This window comes from Enhydra lutris, unplaced genomic scaffold, assembly GCF_002288905.1.
Source record: "Enhydra lutris kenyoni isolate GAN:26980312 unplaced genomic scaffold, ASM228890v2 scaffoldscaffold21, whole genome shotgun sequence".
Classification (NCBI taxonomy): domain Eukaryota; kingdom Metazoa; phylum Chordata; class Mammalia; order Carnivora; family Mustelidae; genus Enhydra; species Enhydra lutris.
In genome coordinates, this window is record NW_019154105.1 from 18,810,859 (window position 1) to 18,827,964 (window position 17,106).

Consider the following 17,106-nt stretch of genomic DNA (forward strand, 5'->3'; position numbering starts at 1 on the left):
TAACATGGTTACAGAAATAGTAGGTGGCAGAGCTGAAATTTTATCTCAAGTCTGTAAGACATCAAAACCTCATCTGTCTGTGCTCAGAATACAGGAGAAAAGCAGGTGATCTGCATTTCTGTTTCACCTTCTTCCAACCAGCCAGAAGCATTGAAATGGGATTCTCTGCAAGGAAGAATGGCTTTGATAGTCATTGCTTATCTATGAGCAGTTAAGACCAGAGCTCAAGAAGCCAGGCGCTTCATTTAAATCTCCTCTGGGTCTCTGTGTTACTTCGGTCAAGTTCCTTTACCGCTCATTATCTCAGTGTTTTTATAATAAAAAGTGATAACAATAGTAATAGTAAATAATATTAAACCCATAAGAACGTTGTAGGGATTAATTATACCAATACATCTGAAGTTTATGGCCACAAAAATCAGTGGTCATCATTATTATTTGCTCTGGAGAAAAGAGCAATTCAAGTCATTCCCAGGTAAGTTAATTCTCTATGGTCAGGGGTGCAAACGAAGAGGGACATCTCAACAACAGAAGGGAAGGAGATGCTACCGGGGATGTGTTTTGGAAAGAGCATGTCCTTCTGTAACCGTGACATCATTTTAACTCAGTTACCTATAAAGTTTCAAGTTATGTGGTATTACTTTAAGACAGGATTGTTAGGAACTCTAAAAAAAAAAGTCTATCCTGTAAGATCAGCACTGATCAGAGGTACATACATTCCTTTAGTTATGAGCAAGCTGGGTCCCCAAAGGCTGTTCATATGAAGCCCTCTATTTATAAGTCCAAAGTGGTATCACAAAGGCAGTGGAGAAGGCCTTCTATAGAAGGCAGACAAAATGGACTTGTAATTTTTTGGTGCAAAGTTTTAAAATTCCTATTCAAGGTAAGAAGGATAAAGTTTATAAATAGAAAGCTGCTATATTGTGTAGCATAATATGGTTCAAAGCCAAGATAAGATAAAGGAGCTCACATACAACAGAAAAGATTACTCTAGCCAAAATATTTTTTTATGCCAGGCCAAATTTCTAGTTGTTCTATGAGGAGTTTTTAAATGCTTCTCAGAATTCCTTGGAGAGAGAGGATGTGTGTGTGTGTGTGTGTGTGTGTGTGTGTGTGTGTAGGGGGGTTTCTGATTATCAAAAACAAACGAAACAGCTCTCATGATTAGCTAATTTCTGGTTGTTATAATTTATTAGAACAAAAATAAACTAGAGAAGCAGATAGTACAATGAAGGAAATTAGCTTGTTCAAACACTGACTCTTTGTCATGCACTGTGCTAGATTCTCAAAGTATGCTATTTATTTAATCCTCAAAACAACCTCATGAGTGAGGCATCTTTATAACATCAAAACCTAATTAGAATAATCTTTAGATATACAGATAATTAGAAAAACACTTGTTTAAAGGGACATAATTTTTTTTATTGTCTCTTACCACAAAATGTTATATGTACTCAAGTACATGGAAGTGAGTGCTCCATCACTATATGAATTAAGGAAACACTCTGAATTTTTTTTTTTTTTTACAAATTTACATCATTTAAAACTGGATGGTTAAATTGTTTTACTTTAATTTCTTTAAAAAAGAAGTACCTTATATTGTAAATACTTAGAAAAAATGTGTTAAATCAGGAAAACTTTAGAAGAAAACATCAAAAGACACAGAAGGTAGTTTATCCAGTTTTTATAATGACAGCAAAATGTAATTCACATTGAAATAAGTGTATGGGCCAAATTCGGAATTGTATCAGTGATAAACTACAGTAGATTTTTGTAGTCAATTAAAAAAACTAAAAGTGAGCTAAAAGAGCCTAAAATCTGGTCTCAGGTACTTGCTACATCCTAATATTCTGAGACCTCCAAAGCAGTGCCAAAAAGAGCTGTGTCCCTTTCTTTGGCATTATTAACATTAATGTATGAGGTAGTGACTATATTATACCATTTTCATCTAAGTGCAAAACCAATGATGATTAGTAGAAAACTTTAAATTGTCAGTAAGAAATATAAATGTAGACTTTGCCAGTTGTTAGAAAGATTCAGTGAATATTATACTAAGTTGTACATAATTTATTATTTTTTATAAAATTTGCAAAAATCTAGCATTTAACTATCATATTTGTGTTATCAATACTGAAATGTCTAAATCAACAAAGTATATGGTTTTTTATGAGTTGATTAGCATGTTTCAGTAAAATTACCTTTCAGCATACGTTCATATCACTTTGGCCTTTTTTTTTTCTTGCACTAAAATGTATATATAGGAAAAAAAATTCTTATTTAAATGAGCAGTTTACTTTGTATTCTGTGTATTAAAGATGGAAAAGAGTAGCCAACACTGAAAGCTCTTAAAAATAACAAAGAATTGGCTATGCACACATTTCAAAATCTACTTTCAGAAATCAAACTCAAGGTTGTATTTACTGCAGCTGATGGTACATATTATGGCCTTTTAAGTTTAACTTACTTCTATGAATATATCATAGGCAAAAGCTGCTAAAGCACTGAGCAGATTTAGAAGAAAGTACCTAGTGCAAATAGTGACAACATAAAGCTTCACACAAAAATCTAATTAAAGGTCTTACCTTGAATGATTGGTGCAGTAAGCACCATGAAGACTAGTAGCTGTGATGGCCACATGGTTGTGTACCGGGGCGTGAGAGTGCCTCAAAAGTGAGTGTTCCCAGCGTGAAATGAAATAAGTGTCTTTCTGGTTCCTCTTCTGTATTCCAAGACCGATGATTAAAAAAAAAAAAAAAAACACCCACAAAAAATTTCTCAAAAACAAACACCAATATCCCAAATTTGAATCCTGCAAACAAGGAAAAAAGAATGGGTTATCAAATACAAGTTTTCTCATCTGAATTCCTTGACGATGACGATTTATTTGCTGACTAGAACATCTGTATAACCTTCCTCCCTTGTTCACATTAATTTACACAGGCATCATATAGAAAAATGATTAAGTAACCTAAAGGACAATATTTATGCATGTACCACATAGAGTTTATTTCTCAACCCACAAACGGAATGAAATAAATAATTCAGTCTCACTGAAAATATTAATATAAATATGCCATATCAATTTAGATAATAATAAATTAGTAATTGATTTGTATAATTTGTAAATCTGTATAAATAGAGTTGGGCCTTGCTTTGTATACACACTTCTCACAAATACAATTTTTACGAATATTAGAACAGTAAAAATAAAAAATTAATTCATTACCATTATTCTAAATTTAAAACAAACAAAAAGTTAAATTGTATGATTCTTACTTTCATCCCAACCCCCAATATTCAATTCAGAAATTATTCTATGTTTTAACTATATTACTTTTCAAAGCATCCTTATAAGTTAATTTATGAAGATCCTAGATTTATGTTAATTAATTATGCTCAAACATGGCCAATTCATTCAAAAGGGGTTTATTGAGTGCCTAGTGAAATAGGGCTAGGAACACAAGAACTGAATAAAACATGCAAACTATTCTCCAAGACATTACAATTTAAGATGAGGAATGTTGCTCAAATTTTAAAAATACATATAAGACATTAAAAAATATAGCCTTAAGAAACTTACTTTCCTGAACCTAGATGTCCATCAACAGATGAACGGATAAAGAGGAGGTGATACACACACACACACACACACACACACACACACACACACTGGAATACTATGCAGTCATCAAAAGAAATGAAATTTTGACATTTGCAACAATGTGGATGGAACTAGAGGGTATTATGCTGAGCAAAATAAGTCCATCAGAGAAAGACAAATAGACAATCTCCCTGATATGAGGAATTTGAGAGGCAGAGTGGAGGGTTTGGGGGGTAGGGAAGCAAAAAATGAAACAAGATGGGATCAGGAGAGAGACAAACCTTAAGAGACTCTTAATCTCACAAAACAAACTGAGGGTTGCTGGGGGGAGGGGGAGTATGGAGAGGGGGGTTGGGGTTATGGACATTGGGGAGGGTATGTGCTATGGTGAGTGCTGTGAAGTGTGTAAGACTGATGATTCACACACCTGTATACTTGGGGCAAATAATACATTATATGTTAATGGAAATAATTTAAAAAAAAAAGAAAAAAAGAAAGAAAGAAACGTACTTTCCTGAATCAAACTTACATGGCTGCCTTCTCTTAAAGACTGCACAGATTTATCTTAAGAAGCAGAACTACTGAAGGAGTATGACCCAAATTTTGAGGATGTCTTTTATAGTCAGCACCTTTAAAACAGATCAATCAGTACAAACTGGGTTGTTCTCCTTTCCTTTTCCCATTCCCTCTCTGTCTCTGTCTCTTTCTCTCTCCTGGTGATATTAAAAACAATTTCATATTTTGAGTATAAATTTTAAAAATTTCTGGAAAGGGTTATACAAAATAGTGATAGCTTACTTTAGAGTCCATTAATAAACCTCATTCTGACAAAATAAATGCCAAAAATTTCTGAAATACATGCCTTAGTTATAAGGCAAAATTACACAGATTTATGTGAATTTCTGGCATTGTTATTTATTGCATGCTAATTAAAAAGACAGATTCTGGAGCAAGACCTCCCAATATCAATTACTAGCTCTACAGTACTGTGACCTTGGGCAACTCATTTAAGCACTCAGTGCCTCAGTTCCCTCTGTTAGTGGAGGGAGTAATATTACTTGATATGACTAGATGACATTAAGTGAGTTAAAATTTGGAATCTTGAATTCTATAAAATACCTAAAAATGTGCACTTCCCTGAAGGGTGTCTAGCACATTAAGTGTTATTATATCTTAACAAGTATTATACATCTCATTAGTTTTTTATTTTACCCTACTGATTCTTTTAACATGTATGTGTAAGAAACAAGATCATTCAATAATTTAGCTTAAAAATATTGAGTCACTATTATATAAACCAGCTCCAAGAACACTATATCTGAATACAACAGATTGAAAAAAGTTTTAATCTCACAGGCACATTGTAAGAAAATGAAGTTTATAACAGACAATCTCATAATATTTTACTTTCACAAATAGGAAAAGTTTTGATGAGGGAAAAAAAAGTGGTTGAGATAAAAGAGAAACTATGTGGAAAGGAATCTTGTGAAATAGTTTCATCTCACTTTTTTCTTATGCGCACTCTGACTTACAAGAAATTATTCAGAACTTCTTCTTAATTGCCATAAGTTTGTAACTCTTTCCAAGAAATAACTTTTGAAAAAAAAAAAAAAAACGCTAATTTAAAATAGCATTAACATACATGTAATAATTAATGGACATTTTTAAAAGGCTACTAAAAAGATTGATACATCATCCAGTAAACAATGCCTCCATACTCTCAACATTCAGATACCATGTCTTTTCCTACCTCTATGCCCATTGAACAGGAGTGTCAAAAATAAGCATTAGATGTGTGTATGCACATAGACACACACAAACATGTACATAAACATACATAAATATATACAGAACTACTTTGCCACTGGAAATAATTCTGGGCAGCTAATAGGTGAATTATTTATTTGTTACCTAAAAAATATATACTAAAGATTAACCATAGTAGATATTGAGAATGCAGATGATGTAGAACAATTTTTTCACAACTCACACTGGAGTGGGAAAAACAGAACATAGGAAATGAAGTCACAAGATAAAGAGAAGAATAAACATAATCTGAGTACCTATCATATGCCGAGCAGTGTTCTGTATATTATACAATCATCTGATTTAATTCTCCATACAAATCTATAAAGCAGATAATATCATCTCATGTTTACTGAGGAGGAAAATCAGAAATGTTATGCAGCAAGAATTTCAAACCAAATGTCTGATTCTAAACCAATGTTCTTTGCTCCTTCTATAGTAGACATAATTAAGAAAATATAAGAGGATAATCAAGGGTATTAATTGTGCCAAAGAAGGGGACAATGTAGCAAGTTTTCAAAATAATACTTAGGTGTTTCTTAAAAATGTTACTAGATTTTGAGGAGTGGAGGACATGGAACCGCATGGATATATTAGGTAGGAAGAGAGAGACAAAGAGAAAAGAGAAGACATGTTTAAAAGGAAACCAGGCTCATTATAACATTGTATCCTTTGGAGGAAGAGAGAAAGTTATTTCCATAGTGAAATGTGAGTATTGCTATCATGAATTCCGCTTTTGGTGAAATCCAGAAGAGTTTATTTCATATGATATGTATTTCCACAGTGATGAGACAGTGAGAGAAAGCTACTTTATAAAAAGGGTAAGAAAAATGAAAGGAGAAGAAAATGCATATTATTCATAATAATGATTTAAGATACCACAATAGGACATAAAACCATTTTCACATCGAAGTTGGGCATAGGAATTTGTTTTCTTGATTATTGTGTAAACAGAGCTGGGGAAAGGAAATGAAAAGAGTAGAAGCTATTATTTAAAGATGGTAACATGTTCTTACATTCCAGCATCACCGTCTGGCTACCATTCATCCACAGCCCCAAAATAATGTGTTAATTTGGGAGTACATTTAAGAAAATTGCAATAATTAAACTACATAAAATTTAATGGATAATTTCAAAGATAAGATTGCTCATAATACACGGAAAGATAAACCATTAATGTTTGAATGCTAACATTAAAAAAATCCCAGAAAACTTTCTGGGATTTTTTTTCCTAATTTATATGTCATTAACCACCAAAACAATCAGTTTTACATAAAAGGGATTTCCACTGAAGACATTTCTGAAACAGAGTTCAAAAACACATAGAAAAGAAAAACCAGGAGAAAGCATTAGAGACTGATTAAGTCACATAAACACGAAAAATACTCATAAAAAGATTTCCTAATGACATGAAGCATTTAACAAGTCAACTTCAAAATACATTTCCATCTCCAATAAAATTTCTTTCACCGTCTCTATGAACTACGCACTGTGCTCACACTATGAGATCAAGGAGGAGAGTGACCAGAATTCTAAAATGTAACAGCCCTTTTAAAACCCCTTGCAGTAAAATATAAATGCTAAAAGGTATATTCACCAATAATGACAGTGCTGTGCAAAATGTGGTATGTGTTACATGAGGTGCTCTAGGAACAGAAAATGAAAAGCTGTCAGATTTTCCTTGCTAAATGCAAGGGATTTAAAATTACACCTGACACAAACTGATGATTGCCACAAGGGAGGGAAGTAAGTGGGTAATGGGCACAATGGGCGAAAGGGAGTGGGAGATACAGGCCTCCAGTGATGAAATGAGTTAAGTCACAGGGATAAAAGGTACAGTACAGGCAATATAGTCAAGGGTACTGTAATAGTACCCTTGTATGGTATAGCGTTGTATGGTGACAGATGGTGGCTGCACCTATGGTCCGCATAGCCTAACATAGAGACTTATCCAAGCCCAGGTGTAGGTATGCGCACTCTCCTTGAGAATTCTATAGCTGAACAATGCACACTAAAATAATGTGAGGTTTCATAAAGAAGAATTTTCAGTGTTTCTCATGTTTCAAATGTATGACTCATGACACTAATTTCCAATAATAAATCAACACACTAATGTTTTAAAAATCATTCTTGAAAGATGGCATTTCTAATTTTTATCAAAGATTACCACAATATGGTGAAAGTTTTGCCTGTTACCCTGTTAAACTTGCAAGGAATATATTCTAGTGTAGTCCTTGATTAGGTACTCAGGTTTAGACTTCCTCAAACAAAACTACCAAACTTCATTGCTCTTCAATTATTCAAATTTAAAAAGTGAGGTTGATTAAAGTATCCTAATTTACATTATTAATATTTAAGATTATAATTATGAAAGTGTGTGATTTGACTGAAGATTCACTAGAAGTTAAAAAAAAACACAACATGGAAAGATATTCTACAAGTATTTTACGTAACTAAAGCCTTTTCTCATAAACTACATAGAAAATCCCTTATTTGTTAGATTTAGACCAACCTGCACTCACATCTAATACATTATACTGTGAAAATATTTGAACTTTTGTTATTGCTGAAACAAAAGTTCTATTAAATTTAGGGGTACCTGGGTGGTTGTAGTTGGTTAAGCAACTGCCTTTGGCTCAGTCAATGATCCCAGGTCCTGGGATCAAGCCCCACATCAAGCTCCATATTGAGCCCCATACGGGGCTCTTGGCTCAGCGGAGAGCCTGCTTCTCCCTCTCCCTCTGCCTGCTGCTCCCCTTGTGTGTGCTCACTCTCTTTTTCTCTCTATCTCAAATAAATAAATAAAATCTTAGAAAAAATAAACTTAAAACACTGATTTTATTTTGGGGGAACTCTCACCTTAAATTTTAGTGTCATAATTTGTATTTCCAGTTTAAGTTTTTGATATACACATTTTAAATCATATTTAAAAGATTTCACTTTTATTGTATATTTGCTTCCTTTCTACACTCCAAATAGATATTAGTATCACAATCTGAATCCTATTCATCTTGGAATTATTAGTTTCAGTTGAGCTACTATTAGTCACATTTCTGTAAAATAATTTACTCTCAATCTATTTCCAAGGAAAATGGCATTTTATTATTATACCTTTCACCTCATAATAATCTAGACAAGATACTAAATCCTTTTTGTAATATCTGTACATTTTCCCAAGTAATATATGTTCACTTATCACAAATTTTGTTAAGTACAAACTTTACTCCATGTGAACTTTATAAATTTCAATTAATCTATGTTTTATTTTGCCTATTCACTTCTTTCTGTCATATAGGACTCTTTTTCTATGTGTTTGGCACATACCAGATGTGTCAAATGCCATGTGACTATTTAATAATTAATTGGCTTATGCTCCTACAACCCCACTGCTAATTATAATACAGGAGTTTCCTATTTAACATAATGTTCTCCCTTCATTCCATATAGGGAAATCATAGCTATTAAATCAAGGGAAAAAATAAAAAGAACAAAACAACCTTATATAAAAATGTTTATAAATATCACTGGAGTGTTATCTGTATTCTTCCACAGTTAGTACATGGATTTGGACATTTGAATTATTTGAAGTTATATTCACTAACAAATCAAATATTTATCATGATCATTCTCCAGAAATTATCTTTTTATTGATATAAAATCACATATGGAAACTTATGAAAAGTAATATAAATATAAAGAAGATTAATCTAGCTATTTTATCATCTGTCACTACCTTAACAAGTAACTATCTGTCACAGAGCATCTGCGTAATCTGATTTACATGCACATAGCTCACTATGTTTATAAATAAGAGCCATCCACTGTTGCAGAGAACGGGGATCCTCCTACACAGCTGGTGGGAATGCAAGCTGATGTAGTCACTCTGGAAAACAGTGTGGAGGTTCCTCAACAATTTGAAACCAGAGCTACCTATGACCCAGCAATTGCACTACTAGGTATTTTCCCTAAAGATACAAATATAGTGATCAGAAGGGGCACATACACCCCAAAGTTTACAGCAGCAATGTCCATAATAGCCAAATTATGAAAAGAGCCTAGATGTCCATCGACAGATGAATGGATAAAGAAGATGTTATAAATATACAATGGAATATTATTCAGCCATCAAAAATTGCAATCCTGGGGCACCTTGGGTGGCTCAGTCATTAAGTGTCTGCCTTTGGCTTGGGTCATGATGCCAGGATCCTGGGATCCAACCTTGCATTGGGCTTCCTGTTGAGAGGGAAGCCTGCTTCTCCCTTTCCCACTCCTGCTGCTTGTGTTCCCTCTCTGCTATGTCATTCTCTGTCAAATAAATAAATAAAATCTTTAAAAAAAATGAAATCTTGGGACACCTGGGTGGCTCAGTGGGTTAGGCCTCTGCCTCCGGCTCGGGTCATGATCTCAGGGTCCTGGGATCGAGCCCCGCATCGGACTCTCTGCTCGGCGGTGAGCCTGCTTCCCCCTCTCTCTGCCTGTCTCTCTGCCTACTTGTGATCTCTCTCTGTCAAGTAAATAAATAAAATCTTTAAAAAAAAAAAATGAAATCTTGCCATTTGCAATGACGTGGATGGAACTAGAGGGCATAATACTAAGCGAAATAAGTCAATCAGAGAAAGACAATTATCATATGATCTCACTGATAGGTGGAATTTAAGAAATAAGGCAGAGGATCATAGGGGAAGAGAGGAATTAATGAGACAAGATGAAACCAGAGAGGGAGATAAACCATAAGAGACTCTTAATCTCTGGAAACAAACTGAGGGTTGCTGGAATAGAGTGGGGTGGGAGGGATGGGGTGGCTGGGTGATGGACACTGCGGAGGGTATGTGCTATGGAGAGTGCTGTGAATTTTGTGAGTCTGATGAATTGCAGACCCATACCCCTGAAACTAATAATACATTATATGTTAATAAAAAAAGAGCCATCCATTGTAACCAAAAAGAGCCAAGTGTTTTTGATAAATATTAATTTAATAAGATTGGAAATTATATTTCACCTAAAGTATTTAGTCATGCATAGATGCTTAGATGAGAGGCTTTAACACTCATTATTCAAATTTAAAATTGTAAGATTTCAATGATTTACTTGTATTGCATAATCATAAGCAGATATACAGCAATGCTTCATAGTGTATGTCCTATGAAATGACAGATGACCTTTTCTCTCAAAAGTGCCTTTCCAAAAGCAGTTCTACATGGAAGACTCTTTCTGATATGGATGGAAACTCTGTGAAACAGTTAACTCTTAAGGAAAAGAAGCAGGGCAGCAAGATAAGAGAGCAGACTATAAGACGGCTTCCCCCATCACAATCCTATAATATATTGAAATATTTGGTGTGATCATCACTGGGTAGATGCAAAAAGAATTTTATAGGAGTTTAGACTGAGTATAATACATAATTTTAAAAAAATGTCAGGTATAATTGACAGTTTCTGAAACCTCTACGTATTGTGTTTCTTTTCAAGTTTTCTTGGTGTTTGCTGAAAGGATCGTCTACTATCTTTTAACCAAGAGGGTACATGTGAGTATACTATTAGCTTTGGTCCTATTGATCATATTTTTATTTATTTACTTACTTACTTTTAAAGATTTTATTTATTTGACAGACAGAGATCACAAGAGGCAGAGATGCAGGCAGAGAGAGAGGAGGGGAAGCAGACTCCCTGCTGAGCCACCCAGGCACCCCCATATTAGTTTTTTTTTAAATTAAACACTTTGTCTTAACATTTTGACTCGGAAAGCAAAAGCACTGCTATAAAGTTAAGGATATTTTCTGTCTTTATTTATGAACTCAAAAGCTATTATACTACTACATTACTAATAAAAAAGTACTTAACCAGCAAGTGGGTTGGGGGTTGGGTTAAATAGGATATGGGATTAAGGAACACACTGGTTGTGATGAGCACTGGGTGACATACAGAAGTGTTACGTTAACTACACTGTACACCTGAAACTAATGTAACACTATAAACTAACTGGAATTTAAATACAAACTTAAAAAAACTGAGGCACTTTGGTGGCTCAGTCAGTTAAGCGTCTTACTTTTAATTTAGGCTCAGGTCATGAACTCAGGGTCCAAGGAACCAACCCTAAGTTGGGCTTTCCACTTCACAAGGAGTCTGCTTATCTCCCTCTCCCTCTGACCCTCCTCCTGCTCTTTCTCTCTCTCCCACACTCAAATTTCAAAAAAACTTTAAAAAAAAAATTTAAAGGGGCACCTGGGTGGCTCAGTCGTTAAGTGTCTGCCTTCAGCTCAGGTCATGACCACAGGGTCCTGGGATAGAGTCCTACATCGGGTTCCCTGCTCAGTGGAGACTCTGCTTCTCTCTCTCCCACTCCCCCTGCTTGTTTTCCCTCTCTTGCTATCTTTCTTTCTGTGTCAAATAAATAAATAAAATCTTTTTTTTTAATTTAAAAAGAAAAACAAAATAAAAAGTTTACATAGATTAAAACCGAAACAGAACAAAAGAAAAGACTCGGAAATACTCAAAAAGAAAACGTGATAGCTATGTGGATGAATCACATATCCTACTGATATTTGACTGGTCCTACTATGTTTCATAGAGGGTCCTGTGTTTTTAGCCACCCTACAGCACGTGCAGAATCTTGAATGTGCTCTATTCTCATCTTTGAGCCTCCTTTCTCTTTCTTATAACTTTACTCATTCTTCAAACTGCAATTAAACATCTTTTCCTGGAAAACTTCCCTTTCTTCTTCCTTATACTCTGACTGCCGAACACTGGGCCAAGCACTAGGTATCCAATAAATTTTAAAACAACCGATAAATGATATAGGGATCAATGCTAGTGTTGAGAAAATTCTCTTCCTTTCCATTGGAGAAAGGCATTGGGAGGAGACATAGTTTCACAGATGATGAAAAAAGGGAATACATGAAGAATATAAAATTCTTACACATGAATTCACTTTTAGAATCACATAGAAATTGAGTTTCTGATAAAAAAAAAGCTGGAACAAGGTGAATATTCAACTACATATCTACAATTGTGTGTGAGGTACTAAATTATTTGCATCAAAATTTTTTTACAAAAGTATTTAACTATAGAGTAGCAATAAGGAGCTGAATAATTTAGTAATAATACTTTCTTAAATAGTGTTAGATCCCTTTGGAGACTCAGGAGACAGATACATAATCATCTTATGCAATATATTTTTTTAAATATTGAATTCAATCTACCTACACACGTATTTCTTTGGCAATGTGTACCAAGAGATCTTCAGTGAATGCAAACAATATAAACTATTTTTGGTCGTAGAAGATATGCCATATATATAACATACACATATGTTATATATATGGCATGATTTTTGCATTTTAGAAAGGAGAAGAAGAAAAGAACAGGAAGAGAACAATGCAGAGGAAGGATAGAGAAGGAGAAGAGATAACACAGGAAATACAAATAATAAAATATAAATCTAAATATCATAAAGAAGAGAGTTTAAAAAAATAGAGGAAATAATCAAGCTTGGAAGATCCGGAAGACCTCTAAGAAGAAAATGGTAATTGTGCTAGAATGTGAAGAAATGAGTAAAATGAGTAAGATTTCACTAAGTAGTGACTGAAGGATGAACGTTCTGGGTTAAGAGTTGGTATGAAAAAAGTTAAATATGATTTTTTAATACTTAAAGGCAAAAATCAAGTTAATACATAAAATTTGCTGCACGCACTGTCTTTTAAGAATGAGTAAATATTTGGGGGCGCCCAGGTGGTTCAGTTGGTTGATCATCTGCCTTCAGTTCAGGCCATGATCCCAGGGTCCTGGGATCAAGCCCCACATCAGGCTTCCTGCTCAGAAGTGAGTTTGTTTCTTCCTCTCCCTCTGCTTATTTAAGCTTGCTCATTCTCTCTCAAATAAATACAATCTTTAAAAAAAAGAATCACAAATTTTTTTTTTAATTTTTAAGATTGTATTTATTTATTTGACAGACAGAGATCACAACTAGGCAGAGAGACAGGCAGAGAGAGAGGGGGAAGCAGTCTCCCTGCTGAGCAGAGAGCCCGATGCGGGACTCAATCCCAAGACCCTGGGAACATGACCTGAGCTGAAGGCAGAGGCTTTAACCCACTAAGCCACCCAGGCGCCCCCAGAATCAGTAAATATTTATAGTGAATATGTTCCCAAAATTTTTATAATCCTCTATATTGCTCCTAAACACTCGAACATTTTGTTCTGATTTTAATTTGTGTAAATGATCTCTGGTTTGAAATAAAGAGGTTGAGTTAATAGAGGTATTAACTGAAATGGAGATATTACATGAATCATTAAATTAATGAACTAATATTTAGATAGTACCTAAGATGATACCACACAAAGATAATGCAGTCTCCACTTTTCAAACTTGCCTAGGACTGCTTAGTGGCTATCATGCTATTTGAGATCAAATGCTGATTCCAGAGAATCACTACGCTTTTAGATACAATGGTATTCTCATACATTTGGCAATGCATTACTACCAAATAAAAAACTATAACTGTATTATTTATCTTTATAGATGTATATTTTATACCATTGAAGTCAAATGCAACCTGGAAGAAACTTCACACACACTCTGTATGTATATGGCTTGACTTAGAACTGGACGTGGCTGTATTTTTCTTAATCCTTTACTACTGTATAAAAAAAAAAAATGTAAGCTCCTGTCTTCAAGTATTAAATACTACCTAAGTCAGAGCCATAAGACGCAAAAAGAATAGAAGGTACAACATCAACTTTGGAGTGAGAAAAAGTGCTAAGTCTTCCCTCTTCAAACTATGAGCTGTATGGCCACAGGCAGATTACTTCAAACTTCTATACCCTAATGTTCACATCTGAAATTAATCCATATTCCACCAGGTGGTTACAAGGCTTAAATAAAGGAAATTTTATTTTATATACATATATACGTATATATGTATATATAATCTATAAAGATTCTTGGCAAGAGTCAACATTCAATAAGTGGAAAAAAATCTTTCTTTTCATTTAATAAAAGGTTTAAATGCAAAAGCAGGGTTATAAATGGTAAATGAGATTATATTTGGAGGTGAGTAGTACAGAACATTTGATACAAGTTTGTGAGTGCTTAAGCAGGAAACTGGTAGGATGAGAAGGTACACTAGAAACATTGCTTTTACATTAAATGGGTAGGGGTATATAGAAGAAAATGGAGGGGAAAGAAAAAATACCTTAGGTTAATGGTGTCAATGACAATATTTGCCAGAGTTAGTATGGTGGGAGTTTGCAGTGACCTACAAGTCAAGAATTGTGATTTAAAATATAGATTATTTGAAGAAAGTTAAGACAACAATTTTTCAAGTTGTAGAAATACCACAGTTACGTGTTTTTCGAGGCAGGGAGGAAAAATAAATCAGGATGGGAAATAGAAGGAAAAAACAGAAAAGGGGCAGAGAAGATACAGGAAAAAAGTTAATACAACTGGAAGCAGGAATTGTAGTTTAGAAATAAAACTGCATTTTCCTACTACTTTTAGTCAAGCCATTCCTCCCTCATTTCTTCCCCATCTCCTCCACAAGTTTCAAAGAGGTCAGAGCACAGAAAGACTTGCTTATATTCAATTATTTTTTTTTTAATGTTACTTGCTTTTACTACACTTTTCAAGCAAGGAAATGCTAAATCTCAAAACTCAAAGACTAGCAAATGACTTTTCTCACTGCTTAAGTAAAACACCTATCTCCTTATAATTATATTTCAAACACAGTTTGATGCTATGTTAGAAAACAAGTAATCTAGGAAGGTGATTTTAATAAGAAAGTTCTCTAGAGTAAAAGTCCCATGTAATTGTCTTTCAGATAATGTTATAATCTAATAAGTGTCTATTAATGTTTAGGAACAAATTTGGATTTAATGAACATGGCTATTTTTGGCTTTAGGGCAGCATATCATTTAACCATGAAACAGATTGATGTTTTACACAGGATCATTTTCTTGAGAAGTGTCCTTGAGTTAACCTCTTCCCTGAGATCCTACAAAGAATTTGATTGAAGTCTGTTTCCAACAGGCTCCGAATAAGAGAATATTTGTTTCCACTAATGTGTGCAATTGGAAATAAAATAAGTTTGAAAATAAGGTAAGCAAAAATAATGACATTAAAGCAACTAGTCTGGAAAACAACTGCTTTAAGTGAGATCAAATTAAAAAGTAGATCTTATACTCTTTCCATGTATCTGATTTGTAAAATAGATCCTTTACTTCACTTTTCAAGAATAAAATTACAGTTGACTCTTGCACAAAGCAGGGGTTGGGGGCAATGATTCTCTGCAATCAGAAATCCAGATATAACTGTGGATCCCTCAAAACTTCACTACTAGTATCCTTACCAATAACATAAACAGTTAACATATTTTTGCATGCTGTATGTATCATACACTGTATATTCTTACAATAAAGCTAGAAAAAAGAAAATATTAAGAAAATCATAAGGAAGAGAAAATATATTTACAGTATTACACCGTATTTATTGGAGAAAAAAAAATCCATGCTTAAGTGGACCCAGGGTAGTTCAAGCCCATGTTGTTAAAAAGTCATCTATACTCCTAAAAATCTCAACTTTTTATTATCAATATTAGCTGTTAAAATATGTCTGAATGAAAAAAAAAAAAGTCTGAATGAACATGACTATTATGTAAAAGAATATTCAAAAAATCAACAATTCCTTTACAATATGTCATTTATGATTAGAATCAAGGATTGATTTTTATGTTTCCAAGAGAAGCTGAAACCAGGAAGGGCACACAAACTATACTTAAAACATTCAGAATATAAAAAATATCTACTTCAAGGTGAATAATTCCATTTCTAATAGGAGCATGGGAATCTATTCCAAAACCTACAGTGCAGCAGGCAAAACAGTCCTGCTCATAACAATAAACACATACTGCGCCCTTATATATTAGGCACTGTCCTAAGAGCTCTCCACATATTAACTCATTTCACTGATTTTAAATATAAACATTATTGTTATTCCTATAGAACTCTAAAGAAGGGGCCTATTATCATACCTACTTAACCAATGAGGAAACTCAGGGACCAAGAGCTAGCTGAGGTCATATAGCTAAAAATGAACAAGCCCAGATTTACATCTGAACAGTCTAAACCTGTGGCTTGTGGTTCATTCATGTGATCCTGCCATGTCTCATCATGTCTACTCATCACGGATTCCACAGCAGACCTACTAGGAGCCCCGTGTTGGTGTCCCCCCAGAGTTCACATGTTCAATCCTAATGCCCAATGTGATAGTATTTGTCCCCCCAGAGTTCACATGTTCAATCCTAATGCCCAATGTGATAGTATTTGTAGGGGGAGACTCTGGTAAATAATTAGGTCACAAGAATGGAAACCTTAGGAATGGGATTAGTACCTTTATAAAAGAAACCCCAGAGAGGTTTCCAGGCCCCTCCATGATGTAAGGTTACAGAGAGAACCCAGCTGTCAATAACCCAGAAAGTGAGCTATCACCATGCTGGCACCCTGATCTTGGGCTTCCATTCTCCAGAACTGTGAGAAATAAACTTCTGTCCTTTGTTAGACTATGGTATTTTTGCTATAGATTCCTGTGCTAACACAACCCTGTATGTAAATGCAAGGTGCTTTTAGTTATGCAAGATTAGTGTTTAATTTCATTCACCTCATTCATTTTATTCATCTCATTCATGAGATGGAGAGCTAGGATACATCCAA